At 36.6% G+C, this 15000-nt stretch overlaps 1 protein-coding gene across 2 annotated transcripts in view; it reads left to right on the forward strand.

The window, feature by feature from the left end:
* Positions 1-6146: 6146 nt before the first annotated feature.
* LOC137640031 (activating signal cointegrator 1 complex subunit 3-like) overlaps positions 6147-15000 on the forward strand; it is a 410828-nt gene continuing 401974 nt past the window's right edge. For both annotated transcript variants that reach the window (XM_068372399.1, XM_068372400.1), the window contains exon 1: positions 6147-6253. The gene's annotated coding sequence lies outside the window, so the exon portion shown is untranslated. The remainder of the gene's footprint in view (positions 6254-15000) is intronic.

Below are 15000 nucleotides of genomic sequence, written 5' to 3' on the forward strand. Positions count from 1 at the left end.
AGTAAACTATCAAAACTTTAACAAAACAAGAGGAAGAAAAATAAGATGGAAGAGTGTGCCCAAGTGCACCCTCAAGCAAGAGAACTCTGACCCAAGACAGTGGAAGACCATGGTACAGAGGCTAGGGCACTACCCAAGACTAGAGAACAATGGCTTGATTTTGGAGTGTCCTTCCCCTAGAAGAGCTGCTTACCATAGCTAAAGAGTCTCTTGTACCCTTACCAAGAGGAAGGTAGCCACTGAACAATTACAGTGCAGAAATTAACCCCTTTGGTGAAGAAAAATTGTTTGGTAATCTCAGTGTTGTCAGGTGTATGAGGAGAGAGGAGAATCTGTAAAGAATAGACCAGACTATTCGGTGTATGTGTAGGCAAAGGGAAAGTGAACCGTAACCAGAGATAAAGATCCAATGTAGTACTGTCTGGCCAGTCGAAGGACCCCATAACTCTAGCGGTAGTATCTCAACAGGCTGCTGGTGCCCTGGCCAACCTACTACCTTGGTAATGGAATTCTATCCCATTCGTATTTGCAGGAGCCTATAACCTCATTTATTTCCAGATGTAACCTATCACTTATAACTAGATTAGGGTCTAATAATTCACTCTTCGTGTGTAGTTCATTACTCGAGCTCTAATTAGATGATAGCATTAAGTTTCTGTCTCCATTTCATTTTCAGGAATGGTAGTTTTATCATACATGCATACAGTTACACACACACACACATATATATATATATATATATATATATATATATATGTGTGTGTGTGTGTGTGTGTGTGTGTATAATTTCAGCTAGATAAGTGCACACGCACCACCCTCTCACCAGGGAATGACTACTTCTTCTTCCCCCTACACAAGGGAAGGGGGAGAGCTGAGAGTGACCAGAAAGATATATATATATATATATATATATATATATATATATATATATATATGTGTGTGTGTGTGTGTATATATATATATACATACTGTATATATATATATATATATATATATATATGTATATATATATATATGTATGTATATATATATATATATATATATATATATATAACCAGACACTTGCTTATTATAAAGGGAAGATATGTACGTATATATAAGTAGCTATATACATAAATAAATATATGAATACATGTTTACATAGCCTCCCAAAAATCCTTTCACTAACCATAATCCATTATCCCCTCCCTCAAGAGCCTTTTCCCCTTGCAATCTCTCCTACACCATAAACCCTATTTTCCTTCGAACACATTCGTAAAATCCTTTATCCACTTTCGTAAGCCAACACCATTAATCCTTTATCTGTCTCTTTGCAGCCTCTCTCACTCCTTTTAAAGATCCTTCTTCAATCTCATAACTGTAATTAAAACGATCTTTTTATGAGGAATCCGATCGTTTGCCACGATGGCAAATCTGGGATCTCATTAAGAGGAACTTTTAGGATTCGGATGAAGTGTGTCAGGAGTCGAAATGATATGTGATATGGAATTTATATCTCGGCGAAAGGGAGAGGTTGAGAAGGTTATTTTTTTTTGGGGGGGGGGGGGCGAGTTAACTTGATAATGTTGATAACGGTAATACTATAATTATTTTGTTGTCGTTGTGATTATTATTATTATTATTATTATTATTATTATTATTATTGATATTATCACTATTATAATAATGATAATAATAATAATGATAATAATAATTATAATATAACCACTTTTAACAAAAAGACAACAACAACAACACCAATAATAATAATAAGAAGAAGAAAAATAATAATAATAATAATAATAATAATAATAATAATAATAACAATTATTCAAGCACTTTTAACATAAAAGAAAATTTAATCGCCAATACTACGAAACTACGCACTGCTATTGCGTAAAAATGTATAAATGTTGAGTACAGTGCAATATCTTTATCTGATAGATACGCTTTATCCTACGCACAAGATTTTTAATCTATACCTTTAACACTTTTAAGGTAGTAGGTTGGCCCGGGCACCAGCCGGCTGTTGAGATACTACCGCTAGAGAGTTATGGGGTCCTTTGACTGGCCAGACAGTACTACATAGGACCCTTCTCTCTGGTTACGGTCCTTTCCCTTTGCCTACACAGACACCGAATAGTCTGGCCTATCCTTTACAGATTCTCCTCTTTCCTCATACACCTGACAACACTGTGATTACTAGACAATTCTTCTTCACCCAAGGGGTTAACTACTGCACTGTAATTGTTCAGTGGCTACTTTCCTCTTGGTAAGGGTAGAAGAGACTCTTTAGCTATGGTAAGCAGCTCTTCTAGGAGAAGGACACTCCAAAATCAAACCATTGTTCTCTATTCTTAGGTAGTGCCATAGCCTCTGTACCATGGTCTTTCACTGCCTTGGGTTAGAGTTCTCTTGCTTGAGGGTACACTCGGGCACACTTTTTTATCTATTTCCTCTTCCTCTTGTTCTCTTGAAGTTTTTATAGTTTAAATAGGAAATATTTATTTGAATAATGTTACTATTCCTAAAATATTTTATTTTTCCTTATTTCCTTGTTTCCTCACTGGGCTACTTTCCCTGTTGGGGCCCCTGGGCTTATAGCATCCTGCTTTTCCAACTAGGGTTGTAGCTTAGCAATTAATAATAATAATAATAAAAAGGACGCACTGGTACGTTTCACAAAACTCATCCCTTTACCCCATGGACGTACTGTTACGTTCTTGCAAAAAACTGCTATTTACATTTTTTTTTTTTTGCATATTTTTTATAATTTTATGAAAATCTTCAGGCATTTTCCAAAAGAATGAGACCAACCTGACCTCTCTATGACAAAAATTAAGGCTGTTAGAGCAATTCAAAAAATAAATATTGCAAAATGTGCTTGAAAAAAAAAAAAAAACCCTGGGGGTTAAGGGGTGGAATTAAAGGTTCCCTGATGGATAGCCAAAGTTCACGTCAAGAATAAAGTGATCAATCTTGCTACTGTAAACACCTTTTTTTGACATAATTTCCTGTTAACAAAATGGGAAGATTTATTTTTTAATCGCGCTGGTTTTCCTCATCGAATTATTCCATTTCATTTTCACTTGAGTGTTATTCTCCTTAACCATCAGTTTTAATTTATTCATGATTTTCTATTCTAATTTTCATAAACGGTTAATGTCAGGGCACCAGCCACCCGTTGTGATACTACCGCTAGAGAGTCATAGGATAGTTTGACTGGCCAGATAGTACCACCTTGGATCCTTCTCTCTGGTTGCGGTTCATTTTGCCTTTGCCTACACATGCATCGAATAGTCTGGCATATTATTTACAGATTCTCCTCTGTTCTCACACACCTGACAACACTGACATTACCAAACAATTCTTCTTCTCTCAAGGGGTTAACTACTGCACTGTAATTGGTCAGTGGCTACTTTCCTCTTGGTAAGGGTAGAAGAGACTCTTTAGCTATGATAAGCAGCTCTTCTAGGAGAAGTACACTCCAAAATCAAACTATTGTTCTCTATTCTTGGGTAGTGTCATAGCCTCTGTACCATGGTCTTTCACTGTCATAGGTTGGAGTTCTCTAGCTTGAGGGTACACTCGAGCACACTATTCTATCTTATTTCTCATCCCTTTGTTTTGTTAAAACTTTTATAATTTACATTGGAAATATTTATTTTGGGATTGATAATGTTTTTAAAATACTTTATTTTTCCTTGTTTCCTTTCCTCACTGGGATATTTTCCCTGTTGGAGCCCTTGGGCTTATAGCATCTTGCTTTTCCAACTAGGGTTGTAGCTTAGCAAATAATAATAATAATAATAATAATAATAATAATAATAATAATAATAATATGATCTTTGTAAATATTTCACATATTACTTTGTGAATTAGCGTAATGATAACGTTTTTCCAAGCTTTAGGTATAGAGCATTCTTGTAGATATTTTCTGTAGAGTTAATTGAGTTTTACTGCTATGAAATCTCCATCTTATATATATATATATATATATATATATATATATATATATATATATATATACATATATATATATATATATATATATATATATATATATGTATATATATATATATATATATATATATATATATATATATACTGTATGTATATATATATGTATGTGTGTTTACATATACACACATACATACATACACACACACACACACACACACATATATATATATATATATATATATATATATATATATATATATATATATATACATGCATATATACATACATACATACATACATGCATATATATATATATATATATATATATATATATATATTGTCCAATATTCTAGTATTCTAATACAATCGATGAAGACAAATTATTTTTAGATTTAATACTGCGGTAAATTTCAGCCGTTCTCTCTCTCTCTCTCTCTCTCTCTCTCTCTCTCTCTCTCCCCCCCCCGGGTATAGGCCTATGTATGTATCAACGTCAGATGTGAATCTCAGTATAATTTTTTTCCTGTTTATTCATGCTCTGTTGATGTGCATATTGCATATTCCTGTTGGTAAATTAAGTGCTTTTGTTTACTTAGCTGAATCTATTTCGACATTCGATATTACCTTTTTAAAGAGATTAAACCATTTGTTAGAATGGGTCACGTGACTAAAATTTTCGAGGGCGTGAGATCAATTCTCAGAAATCCCTGATATTACTGTGTTTTTTTTTTTTGGTCAGCTTTTACTCTGTTTAATATCAGAGACAAAACTATTTATTAAAAGTGGAAATCTAAATAATATTACAGAATTAATTGTTATTACAATTTTTGTTCAATATTTGTAATACTGAAATGTGATATGATTACAAAATCTATCAAATCTATGAGGCATGATAACTCCATAGATCTATAATTGTTCAATGAGTTTATCGGTTCTAAATGTAATATATGTTGCGAACAAAGCTGTTTTAATTTGGGACATAACTCGTTTTTTATAGAAAACTAGTAGGCCCACATTAGATAGGATAACAAAGGGGAAAAAGGAAAACCTTCAAAGAAACAAAAACCAGGCTTTTCTTCGGAGAAATTTCAAATATGAAGAAATTAAAAAAAAAGTTTCATGATAAAAAGCTTGGATTTTACGGAAACCTTCAAACTTTCATAAAACTAAAACAATAATAAAGATCTTCCGGTCAATGTTGCTACAAGAAGAATGCAGCGAAAGATAGATGGAAGGTTGAAATCATCCTCTCTCTCTCTCTCTCTCTCTCTCTCTCTCTCTCTCTCTCTCTCTCTCTCTCTCTCTCTCTCTCTCTCTCTCCTACGTGGTAAAAATTCATTATATATACAATCGGGCACACTATTCTATCTGCTTTCTCTTTCTCTTGTTTTGTTAATTTTTTTATAGTTTATATAGGAGATATTCATCTTAATGTTGTTACTCTTCTTAAAATATTTTATTTTTCCTTGTTTCCCTTTCCTCACTGGGCTATTTTCCCTGTTGGAACCCCTGGGCTTATAGCATTATGCTTTTCCAACTAGGATTGTGGCTTAGCAATTATTAATAATAATAATAATAATAATAATAATAATAATAATAATAATAATAATAATAATAATAATAATAATAATAATAATAATAGGTTGATAGTTGAACAGAAGGATAAGGACACTTCAATAACTTTAGATTTAACCAAGGCCAATAGAATTCTATTGGCCTTGGATTTAACTCTGAGGTTGTCGTCAGCTGATGACGTTTTCCGGGAATGTATAGTCATAAACTAAAAGTAATTGTGGAGAGTAGGCCTACTGCTGAAATACTTTTTACGTTTTTTTTCTGGATTCTGTTATTGTATAAGGCCTATTCACTTTATAAATGCAATTATAAGGAGAAAATGGTTTCAAATACATGAAAAATAGCTGATTTGATTACTTTTTCGGACCACCTCCCTTTTGAACTTGCTTGGGAGGGTGAGGTTGCACATATACACAAGTAAATACTTTGATATATAAAGACACTCACTATATAATATGGATATAAAATACATTACTGACAAAGACATATAAGACACAGACACACAAATACACAATATACAAATGCATGAAAATAAATGCAGTGAAATTTATGAATTTGCAACCAGAGAAAAAGAAGAAACGCCATCTGGTTACTTTTTGAGATCAGTTGTTGACAACGCGCCATTTATCTTTAAAAGTTACCGTGTGGGAACTTTTCAAGTTTTCAGTGTATTCATGTAATTTTAGCGTGGTAGAGTTGCTGTTGAATCCGCATTTTCGCCATGCAATTGCTCCAGGTAAATTTTTACAGTAGTTCCAACTCCATTTTTGTAGAGTAATTATATATTTTCGTGTGTGTTTTAATGTGTTGTGAATGGTTACGATAGTAATAGTTCGGGGAAATAAGTTGTTTTTCAGTTAGTAGCTTATACCCCCCTACTACATCCAACAAGGTTGGGGACCCTTTGGGAACACGGGGTTTTGGGTGGGGTAAATCACCATGGATACAAAACAGCATATGAATTAATGAATTAGGAGCACCTACAGATCAAACAAACCTAACCTAACCTAGGACACAGAGCCCTGACCGGGGTGCTCTGCGCCCCTGTACCTCCCCGGATAGTGTTTAAATGACCTAACCAGATCAAACCAACCTAACCTAACCTAACTTGGGAAGTATATTATGTTACAATACTAATTGAAATACAATTAAAAATTTACCTTAATTGGATGGACACAAACGTTTTGATGGTTTATATCCAGAACAAGAAGGTTGTGGCTCATCTACAGTGTCGTCGTCGTCGTCATCAGAAAAGGATTCCCTAGGTGGTGATGGTGGGTGAGTGTCACTTAAAGGTGGATACAGTTTAGCAGCTTCAAGTAAAAATTGGTGCAAAACTGAATCCTGGTAATGCTTAATAAATAAATACCTAGCAAGGTATTGTTTCAAATAGTCTTTTTTAATACCAGGCCTTTTAATCCACTCCTTAATATCACGCCACAAGCGTTCAATATTTTGAGTGTGAATATTAGGATTGTTGGGATCAACAAAATTTTCTGAGTGGTTTACTTGAAAATGAGTGTATCCACTCTCACTGATTTTATTATAACCTCGCCACGAATCACTGTAAATAATAGAGCCTGGTTTAATGTAGCGATTAATTAAAGGAATTAAAGTTTCACTTTTCCGATTGTCAGCACCAGGATCAATTAATGCCTCAACAAAGAATTTTTTTGATGTTCTCTCTATACCACCAAACAACCAACACTGGGTAAGAGGGCGACCTTTATGGTATTTACTATGAGTAATTAGTGTTTCATCAATTTCCACTTCAACATCAACACCACCAATGGGCTCCTGATTATTGTACCAAAACTGACTCACCTCACTACAAAAACTTCTCCAATCAACACTGGTCTTTGATGAAATATTTAAATACTTGATAATTGGGCGATGTTTCCAAAATTCACTCAAAAATTGGCAAAGAAAAATCATCAACTTCCATACTGGCAATTTAACTTTATCTATAAATGTGCCTTTCCGATCACTTACAGTAAAATTACAATATTTTCTCTTTTTGTGTCTTTTGTCTAAAACATAACCCGTACAGCGCCAAACGTTTCTATCGTTTCTGAATTGACAGGGTTTTCCACAATTTAAACACTGTACTGCTGCAGGTAGCACTCCATGTTCTCTTAAAAATTCAATGCACCGTGTTTCATTTTCATAAAAATCATGAATTAATCGAAAATAATCAAAATTGCAAGACAAACACAGAGACATAGCTTAATTCTATGAGAGACTTCAACCAAATGACAAGCAAATATGGCTGACAGCTGTCAGATTTTCACCAGGTCACGTGACTCCTAGACATACGATGTAACTACCCACAATGCAATTTTAAGAGGGAAAAATTCGCATCAGAACCACAATGCAGTTCCAAACAAAAACAAATTCGCATCACAGCACAAACTGCAAACTGTGTCTGTGATAAAGTAAACAAAACACTTCGAAATTTTTCGAGGATAGGAATTCTATAACCATTCATATCTCGCATATGGTGACTTTCCCCAAAAAGTGTTCAGAGACAAAGTTTAACAATTTCTTATGCAAAATGCATCTATAATACTATAATTATTATAGAAAGAGTTGGAACTATAGTAAAATAATACCTTGCTCCAATGTCTAGCGATGACAGGAGTAATGGTAAATGAAGCGAGGATGTAAATAGACCTTTAAAAAACATATTTTATTTATGTGGCGAAAAATCTACCGCGTGATCTGTTATGGCTCCTTGATATCGTTTGTGTAAAGATTGCGGATGGCTTCTACACATTGTGCCAGTGCTGGTTCATTGATGAGGATTATGGTAGAATGGACAGCCATCGCCTCGCCTGGCTGTTGGTGAGTGTTCCAATAATTCATTTTAACATGACAGCGATTGTCGGAAGGCTGGCGTGATAACCGCCTTGTTATAAAAAAACGGTGTTGAAAGACTTCGTAAAATTTTTAGTTTATGTACGTTGGAATAATTGGTAATTTTGTATTGTATTACAGGGTGAGATTTCGAAGAGAAAATATATGTTTTCCTATAGTAAGTAACGTGATTTTACCGAATTTGATGTTCATTTCAATCGAAACAAACAGATCAACCAATTCGGCTAACTTTAAGTTGCCGAATTGGTTGCTGTTATTACGGATGAAGTGAAGGAGAAAACCGGTTAGATCACTTTATTTCCCACAGGAAAACATATTTTTGTTAAAATGGTTAAATATAATCACTGATGACATATATGTTGTGTTAAAATATTTAAATATAAGCATTTCTTCAACGGTGTCACTTCTCTTAAACGAATGTACTGCGAACGATAACATTAGCAACGTTGCCAATAATACACAGTGGTACCAACGATGACGTATGGTACACAGTTACCAACGACACGACATTACCAACGATAGAAATAATAGATATTTCCATACGAATTTTGAATAATTAATCCATATAAGTTTTATTCAATATATAAAAAGTACAAAAAGGGCACAGAACCTAACAAACCCACCTAACCTATCCTAGTAGTATGACAGGTCACAAACTTCAGGTATTTACTAAAAATGGTAAAATTCTCCACTTACCTTTACGAACGAGACGACGAAACTTGCTGGTCACGGGAGTCTTCCATGGGGGTACAGTGAACCCTCGCTACTTCGCGGTTCGACAATCGCGGATTCACCACTTCGCGGGGTTTTCCCATAACCCATATATATATACATATCGCGGATTTTCCGGAAAATTCGAAAATACCGCGAAATCTGAAGATAACCAAATACGATATTTTGTTACCTGTAATTCCATTAATACTGTAATTAGTAATATCTGCTCTTACTGATTGTTCATTGCATTACATATGATATATAATTCAGCACAGAAAGAAATAAAACACGAAAAGAGAATGTGATCATACGATAATTCAGTACGTAGTAAAATTAAATCGAACGTGAAACGCAAATCAGATGCAGTCATACCATATTAGAATGGTGTGTACTGTAATGGATGTGCTTCTTTTCCATGAATCTTTTGTATGTATACGTACGTAGTACAGTACTGCATCCAATAATATTCTTTGTTGCAAAAATCACATTTCGAATACTGTAAGCGTACGAGAGAGAGAGAGAGAGAGAGAGAGAGAGAGAGAGAGAGAGAGAGAGAGAGAGAGAGGCGTAAAATAGCGTACGTAAATTTTTATTATTATTGTTATTATTATTATTATTGTTGTTGTTGTTAATAAAATTATTATTGTTATTATTATTAATCATTATTATTATTATTATTACTGTACAGTATTATTATCATTATTTATTATTATTACGGTATTGTACTTAATCTACGTACATTCAGTATGCGCGGGGGCATCTTCTATGAGTAACCAACGCGCCATAGTACTAAGACGGGTTGTGATTGGTTCAAGCGCTGATAGATGACGAATCAAAACTCAAGTTTTGTTATCTAGCCTGTGATTGGTGTTTTGCCCGCATCTTCTACCCGCAGCATCAAAGTTCTCGCGGGGCTGCATCGTTCACTTTCTCTTTCCGCGTATTGCTGAGTAGACGTTCTTAACTTTGTGAAGTTTAATCTGTGCTGTGTGCGACTGTTTTAAGTTGAACTTTTTGTTGAACTTTCTGTTACAATGCCTCCCAAGCGTTCTGCTTCTAGTAAGGCTGGTAGTGAGCCTAAACGCCACCGAAGGATGATGACGATAGCTGAGGTTACGCTTCTCGACATGTTAAAAGATGGTAGAAGTTACGCGGCCGCCGGCCGCCATTTTGGCATCAACGAATCCACCGTTCGCTACATCAAGAAGGACGAGGCGAACATTAGAAAGACTGCTGCAATCACCTTTAGCAGATCAGCGAAGCGAGTCGTTACAACGCGTAATAAAACGATCGTACGCATGGAAGGTGCTTTAGCTGTGTGGATTGCCGACTGCCGGAAGAAGAACATAGCGTTGGATACGAACACCATCCAAACAAAGGCTTTGAGCTTATATAAGAATTTTGCTGCAAAGGAACCTAAAGAGGACGACGGCAACCATGCTGAAGATGATGATGATGCAGATGATCCTCAACCAGGGACATCCACTGATTCCCAGCCTCAGAAACGTTTTTCCGCAAGCAAAGGATGGTTCGCGAAGTTTCAGAAACGCTTCGCCCTGAAAAGCGTTTCCCTGCATGGGGAGTCTGCTTCCGCTGACACTGCCGCTGCTGAAACTTACGTGAACCAGACTTTCAAGAACATTATCGCTGAAGGTGGATACAAGCCGGAACAAGTCTTTAATATGGATGAAACCGGCTTGTTTTGGAAGAGAATGCCGTCGCGAACTTTCCTGTTCAAAGAGGAAGCCAAAGCCTCTGGCTTTAAGGCATTCAAGGATCGCGTTACCCTCGTGATGTGTGGCAATGCTGCTGGATTTTTGTTAAAGCCGGGGCTTATTTATAAGTCGAAAAATCCTCGCGCTTTGAAAAATAAAAATAAGAATCTCCTTCCCGTGTACTGGATGCATAATCAAAAAGCATGGATTACGAAGATGCTGACCTCCAACTGGTTCCACCAGTGTTTTATCCCGCAAGTCCATGAATATCTCTTAGAGAAGGGCTTGCCATTCAAGATCCTTCTCCTTATGGATAACGCTGGTGGACACGCAACTGACCTGTCGCGTGAGGGCGTTCAGGTTGAGTTCCTGCCACCCAACACCACGTCATTAATTCAACCAATGGACCAGGGGGTTATCAGGGCGTTCAAGGCCCTCTACACAAAGAATACCTTGGCGGACCTCGTTGCGTGTGTGGATGCTGCCCAAGATGACGAGGATGAAGACTTCAACTTGAAGGCGTACTGGCGGCAGTACACCATAGCCACGTGCCTGCAGAATATTCAAAAGGCACTTCAAGAGATGAAACCTGCAACCGTAAATGCGAGCTGGAAGAAGCTGTGGCCCGATATTGTTTACGACGACAAGGGATTTACTCCGTTGGAAATCCAACACTCTGCAATACGGAAATCTGTGCAGTTGGCTGCCATAATTGGGGGTGACGGGTTTGGCGACATGACGACTGAAGACGTCGACGAGTTGTTGGACTGCCATTCCCAGCCCCTAACTGACGCAGACCTCGAAGACCTGACGAAATCGGCAAGTGAGGAAGAGAGTGAGGGTACCCAGGAAGAGACCCAAGAAAATGTCGAAGAAACGGGCTTAACATTAGAACGGCTTGCCAAGTTCTGCAACCATATGAAGGAGGCGAAAGAAATGTTACAAGAGTGGGACGAGGATATGGTTCGCTCGATGCAATTCTGCAACAAGGTTGATGACATCACGACTCCCTACAGGATGCTCTTGGATCGAAAAAAGAAGCAGCGGCAACAACTTCCGATCACAATGTTTTTTCAGCCTCGCAAAAAAGAGCCAGTTCCTCCTGCTAGTACGCCTTCGGAAGAAATTGAAGAAGTTGAAGAGGTGTCCCAGGAAAAGACACCTCCGTCTGAAGAGACGTAAAATACTATCATTGACTGCACAGTAGAACACATCATCAGCTTCATCATCATCATTTCTACTGTGCAGCAAATTCATCGCCATCGTCATTCAAGTTTTTCTTGAACTTCTTTCGTGGTGAGTACAGTAACAATCTTTATTTTTTACTTTAACCTGTTTTATAGTTTAGTAATGTACGTACTGTATGCATTAAGTTAAAGGGAAGGTTTTAAAAGTCTACATGTTGTAACCTATCATATTTTTTTTGTTTAAAATTTACATTTACGTACGTAAAACAATCTCTCTCTCTCTCTCTCTCTCTCTCTCTCTCTCTCTCTCTCTCTCAAATTGTTTTCCTGCTTTGCTACGTACAAGTACTGTATAATTTATATTTGTAAGGTAACATATTTTGTAAATGCTTTTACTGTAAATACTGTATGTACTGTATCATTATTTATCACTATCATCATGCGCGTTAAATGCCTTGTTTGTTCTGAGCGTGGTTGTTTACTGAGCGTACACGCCGTCGTTTCAGGCGGCGTCATAAAGAAAAAGATTTCATTTGGAAGTCCTAAGAAAAATACGTAAACTAAAACATTGGTAATAAAAAAATCAACATACAGTACTGTATAATCAATATAATCGATGCAAAAACTAACCTATACGTACATATATGTGTACACTAAATGAGTTTGTTTCTTCATTATGATCAGAGATGAACGTAAACAAAACATTGGTTGCCATTTTTTATCGTGCTTTTTAGGTGTTTAGGAAACACATGATATAAAATCGCCTTTAATATTTGTGCCTGTTTTAGTTTAGGGTGCTGTAGTACATGCATTAAGTGTTCTGTACATTAAAGGGTGGTTTGTTAACAGTACTACGTACAAGGGAAGGTTTTAAAAGTCCGAATATACATGTTAAATAAATAGGTAAATATGCTGTCACTACTTCGCGGATTTTCACCTATCGCGCCCGCGTCTGGAACCTATCTACCGCGATAAACGAGGGTTCACTGTAGACGACTTTTTCCAAAAAATATACCTTTATAGGAAGTAACGGTATAACCACAACGACGTTTCTTTTTGGTTTTAGGTATGGTGGATTCGGAATTGCAATAAAACACGAGAATATCTTTCCTGTAAGATAGGGGGGAACAACACTTGGGGCACTGCAAGAGTTGAGGAATTACATTGTGTGATTTCAGGAAAATATCAACATTGGCAGAAGAATCACAAAAATCACCATGGAATTTAGCAAATGGTTTTAGATACGGAATACTGCAACCGTTACAAGTATCTATAATTTCCTCCATCGTAAAATACGAAAAATTAAATCTCACTCGAAATGGCGGACACCTGACTAGTTCAAAGGTTACAAAGGAAAAGGGATTCGTGGAAGGGGAAAGAACAGACCACTTAAAAAGACAAAGGAAGGGGGTAGGGAAATATCAGTTGTCAACCCTCTTGTGTAAACTTTGAATACGTATCGGTTCCTGATTGGTTAACAGAAAAATAAGGGAGTCTAGAGGGTAAACATAAATAAACTGGGTAGGGAAACTAGTCCAGGGAAAGTATTTATGTGAAACTGAGGAGTGAAAAGGAAAATAAAAACAATATAGGAAGCTAAAATGGAATGAATGATAAATAATATTGAAAGGAAATATAAAATGTGATGGTTTTACCATGAATGAACTGGATAGGGAAACTAGTCCAGAGGAAGAATTTATGTAAAACCGGGTAGTGAAAAGGAAATAACAAAAGAAATAAACCCAATTTAGGAAGATAAAATAGAATGAATGATAAATAATATTGAATGGGAATATAAAATGAGATGATATTAAGAGGAATAGGATAATAAAACGATTAATAAAATTGGAAACAGATTCTGCACAGGGGGGAGGGGTCTCTGCGCAGGGTGAAACTGGCATGCACGAACGAACGAACATACGGGTGCTAATGTACATCGGACGTTGGCAGCACTGGTTACTGTATTTTTTCATTTTTTAGTTCGTATATCTGTTTTCATCTTACTTGGCTCCTCCCCATTGCATAATGTGACAATATTTGCTTGAATACGCATTTCCTCCTCCCACTAATGTCGCTCCTCTAATCAAAATACTACTGGGATCTTTTCAAGAGTTAAGGATAAGGGTAAGGGAGATGTGCATGAGTGTTGTAATTCAAGAGGTATTAGTTTGTTGAGTGTAGTTGGAAAAGTGTATGGTAGAGTATTGATTAATAGGATTAAGGATAAAACAGAGAATGCAATCTTGGAAGTACAGGGTGGTTTTAGAAGAGGTAGGGGTTGTATGAATCAGATTTTTACAGTTAGGCAGATATGCTAGAAATATTTAGCAAAAGGTAAGGAGGTGTATGTTGCGTTTATGGATCTGGAGAAAGCATATGATAGAGTTGATAGGGAAGCAATGTGGAATGTGATGAGGTTATATGGAGTTGGTGGAAGGTTGTTGCAAGCAGTGAAAAGTTTCTACAAAGGTAGTAAAGCATGTGTTAGAATAGGAAATGAAGTGAGTGATTGGTTTCTGGTGAGAGTGGGGCTGAGACAGGAATGTGTGATGTCGCCGTGGTTGTTTAACTTGTATGTTGATGGAGTGGTGAGAGAGGTGAATGCTCGAGTGCTTGGACGAGGATTAAAACTGGTAGGCGAGAATGACCATGAATGGGAGGTAAATCAGTTGTTGTTTGCGGATGATACTGTACTGGTAGCAGACACAGAAGAGAAGCTTGACCGACTAGTGACAGAATTTGGAAGGGTGTGTGAGAGAAGGAAGTTGAGAGTTAATGTGGGTAAGAGTAAGGTTATGAGATGTACGAGAAGGGAAGGTGGTGCAAGGTTGAATGTCATGTTGAATGGAGAGTTACTTGAGGAGGTGGATCAGTTTAAATACTTGGGGTCTGTTGTTGCAGCAAATGGTGGAGTGGAAGCAGATGTACGTCAGAGAGTGAATGAAGGTTGCAAAGTGTTGGGGGAAGTTAAGGGAGGGGTAAAAAATAGA

Source organism: Palaemon carinicauda, chromosome 4, assembly GCF_036898095.1.
Source record: "Palaemon carinicauda isolate YSFRI2023 chromosome 4, ASM3689809v2, whole genome shotgun sequence".
Taxonomy (NCBI): domain Eukaryota; kingdom Metazoa; phylum Arthropoda; class Malacostraca; order Decapoda; family Palaemonidae; genus Palaemon; species Palaemon carinicauda.